Raw genomic sequence first — 4,340 nt, 5'->3', positions numbered from 1 at the left:
GCGCTGGAATAAGCATGCATTGACATGTAATTTTCATAGAAATGGTTGAGCTGCTATACTCTTTTTCAAAAAATTTCAAGCGACGATGTAAAAATGTAAAATCACTTGTATTGTAAGGTTACATTTTTTTATCTGTGTAGGTTTTGGTATGCGCACTTGGGACTCTGTCCCACCCCTTATTGCTACCTCCTACCTCAATACTGATGTTATGAAATCGCTTGGTACATCTTTGTACCTGAAAAATGATCACATTTTCATATGTGATGAAAGAAATTAGAGAAACATGAACTATCAAAGAACGAAAGAACATAAGCCGTAAATATCATGAAAATTTCGAAAAAAAAAAATGTGATCATTTTCAGGTACAAAGATGTACCAAGCGATTTCATAACATCAGTATTGATTTCAACAGAGCAACACCTCCCTGTGTAACTGGTCTGCTCGGAACCTTGAGCGGCACTGATTGCTTCTTCATCTGACCGTAAGTTGCGGCAAACCCGAAGCAATCGACCATGTGCTCGTTCGGCTAAAATCCCGAGTCGATGGGTGGGGTTAGAGAAACAAGAGAGATCAATAGAGGGAAAAGATCACATGCGGGATATACATGGTGTTTCGGTAGAAGGTCCAGCAGTTGATCGGCAGAGCTCGATTGCTCGTGTTCGCCGGTTCCATCACGTTCACCGTGGTGGAATTGGCTAACGCGCCGTTGTACCGAAGCGGAGATTGCAGGTTCAAGTCCTGTCGGTGAGCCGTTGTATCTTTTTCGAAATTTTCATGATATTTACGGCTTATGTTCTTTCGTTCTTTGATAGTTCATGTTTCTCTAATTTCTTTCATCACATATGAAAACCTCCTACCTCTTGATTGCTGCAATGGTACCTCTGGTGGGTCGTTTAATGGCGACTCCCCTCCTTCGTCGAACAGGCCTCACCTCGTCGCAAACCTGCGGAACTGGTGGTCGTCTGGTCCCTGTACGTTCCGACATGGCACTAGGATGGCTGTGGGTTGTTGGCTACCCCAATACCAAACCAGGTTGGTTGTAGGTCGGTAACCTCCGCTGCGTACTGATGCCTGACGATTTCGGGAAGCCCCGGCTGGTGACCTTTACAACACTCACTGACCGATGCTTGGGTTGTTAACGGACCGAGGCATCGGTTGCTGGCTTCGGTGAGTATGGCCACTGGGTTAGAGAGCGGCGGCAGCAATGGCGGATTTCGATACAAGCCACGGGACAAAAGGCGTCTGCGATAAAGGTAAAACCTCGGGGTCCTGTTTGGAAATCGGGATGGGGGTTTTAGAATGACGTTGAGAACGGTGGTCATGGCTGCTACGGGGTACCTGAATATCCAGGGAATTCGGCTCTTCCGGATTCCAACAATTTCACTGTTTGCACTTGCAGGTTTTGAACACGTTTCTGTGCTGTGCTGTGTTCGGCTAACTTCAGTGAAATGACCGATCATTGACCCCGTAGCCGCGTAGCATGACGTAAGACGTCACCGTTCTTTCGCCCCATCCTGATTGTCGTGTCGCCTAGCTCATTCGCCCATCATTTAGCCTCGCCTTTTCACTCGAACACCGGCATCTGGTAGAGGGATTCTCGAGTGTTGCTGTGCCGGTTGGTGCGTAGGAGTTCTAGGGTGGACTTCGACGCAGGCGACTTCTCCTCAAACAAAATGTCTTCTTGGCACATTTACTATTGCCGCGAACAAAAGTCCAACAACCATTGACACTACTAACCGAGCACTTGTTACATATCTCGCTTGAGCGTTTTGTCACCAGTAAATTCTGGAAAGAGTAAATAAATTTGAATAATTTAACAGCAACAATAAATAGTAATAGAATGAAAATTTAAATAATTGGTAGCAACAAACCTCAACCAAAGTAATTTCGGAACTTGAAAAAACTCTTTTCTTGGGAGAGATGCTAGAATTTGTTCCAATTATCTTATCTTTGATTTCAGTCGACGGTTTGTATCTTGCAGCATCTTTATTTTTGACGGGTTTCCGCTGGCTTTCTTGACAATTTGGATGCATTGTAATTAATGTTTTCTTTATTGTGAGAACTAAAATTAATTGATAATGATAGGTATAATGAATCTTGGAAGCGTTCAAATAATCAGTCTTGCCTCATTTGGGATGATGTTTTTCGTTGTGCTAAGGATCTGGGGGAAGAATCATCGTGAAGTGACTAAATATTTTCGAGGTTTACAGAAAAAATCAATGTTGGATTTTTTTTTTATTAACACGAAATTCTGTAGCAATAGATTTTAGTATTTAACCCTCATCCGCATTAGAGTGTCATTTTGACACTATTGCAAGTTTAAATGCTTGTAACTTTTTTTCAGAAGCTTCAAAAAACAAAATTTCTTCGGGGACCCTAAATGAATTCAAAAGTTCTTTAATATTGCATCTTTACTTTATTTATGGACGAACCCTGGAAGCCTGGACAAAAAAACTCCCTTTTCCGACTTAGAGTGTCATTTTGACACTCCAAAAGTAAGATGTATTTAATTCGTTTGAATTATTCTGAACTTCATACAAAACTTATATCAATAGAATCCTTGTAATGTCAGTAAAATATGTTTAGCACATTATATACAGCATGAAAGAAAAAAAAAACCGAAAAAACATGCCTCAGGAAAAGTGCTGTAGTTCCTATATTACACGTCCAAATTGCTTTATGCATATGAAAGCTGAAGTTAATGTCTACATCATGGAGCCAAGAAATATTCTTTAAATTTTTTTTAAATGAAATGGTCACAAAAAGTTCAAAAAAGTGGTCTGAAAAACCTACTTTTCATTAGATTGCTAGTAAAAACTGTTTGAGCAGTGGTAGAGCTTTTAAAAAAATATCATTACAAATTTTATTCTAATTCTGACATTTTGTTGTCTTTAGATTTTCGATGCAATAAAAATTGAATTAACGGGAATTTTTCAAAGTTGACTACATGGGCGATTTTTTTACAAATTGAAATTTCATTTGTTTTTGTGATCCACCGTCAGGTTGTACCCGGATTGTCAGTGCTTTTACTTTGTTTGGACCAATAAAAAGTATATTCATTGGAAAGCTAATTTAATCTTCATTCTAGTGAGGTGCAACAATTCGCGCTGTGAGATTTCACAAAAATATGAAAATTATAAACGTAAAATCATTCCTGAATTTCTAGAACCACAAGCAGCGCGTCCCGCAAAACGTGTTTGTTTGCTCTCCGAGTAGGTACGTTGGGTGGTGATTTGGGCAGAGAACCAAGCCGAGGGCCGAAATAAGGATGGTTTCTAGTGATATAAGTTTCATTGTAATCGGTTAGATATAAAAAGAGTTATGACGATTTTTGCTTGGAGTGTCAAATTGACACTCCTAGTGCTGATTAGGGTAATGAAATCTAATGCGGATGAGGGTTAATGTTGATTTTTCCCTAATTCAATTTAGCTATGTACTTCAACGTTTTCCCCAAAGTTTATAGGAACAGCAGTTTTGAGCAGTGCGATCTCTGCGATTCTCGCTCGCTTATCAACTCAAGTTGTCACCCCCCCTGATTCCAATCGATCCGAGCTTTTGTCGTGGCTTTTATACCTTTCTTATTGAAAAAAGCAGTGCTGAGGATTAATTTGTCCAAGATTTCAGCGATGTTGTCTCAATTTTTTATTTAAAGAGGGATCAGACGTCGCTTCTCTTATATGCAGGTTCACTAGTGACACCAATATGCGGTGAAAAGTTTACTGTATCAAAGATGATATGATTGGAAAGCATTACTGGCATGAAGCCTCGAGCCTCCTAGCAAAATAATGCATGACCACTAAATTCAAGCGAACCAAGAAATATATTTTATGGGATTTTCATCCTATTGGATAATTCATAACAAAAAAGCGAGAATCGAACTCAACGCAACACACTTATTTCGACTAGCCAGTCCGATAACTTATCCAGTGTACCAACTTAGTCAGATAGCAACGGAGGTAAGTTGTCATGTTATAGTCCTTCTGCCACGCCCGTTACAAAAAAAACGCACTGTTTTCGCCATCTGCCGTTTGGTCGGTTGTTTGTTTTCTCATCTTCCTTTGTCTTTGATGGGAATGAGTTGCGAATGGTTTACATACTGCCGGTTTACATGCTCACACAGCACTCGGTACGTCATTCGACAATATCCTTGCTGGCGTATTGTTTCCATCCTGTTTTGTCTTGTGATGGGATATGTTTTGTTTGGTTTCTTTCAGACATATACAATGCGGTTGCGTTAAGAGGACAATACGACGAGAAAGTTTGATAGTGCGGTACGGCATAGTATCTTATGCCAATAACTCCACCTCCAAGAAAGTTCATTATTGGTGTAGAGTTTGATT

This window comes from Uranotaenia lowii, chromosome 2 (genome assembly GCF_029784155.1).
Source record: "Uranotaenia lowii strain MFRU-FL chromosome 2, ASM2978415v1, whole genome shotgun sequence".
Classification (NCBI taxonomy): Eukaryota; Metazoa; Arthropoda; class Insecta; order Diptera; family Culicidae; genus Uranotaenia; species Uranotaenia lowii.
The sequence above is the reverse complement of the archived record's forward strand: the minus strand, read 5'-3'. Positions refer to the sequence as shown.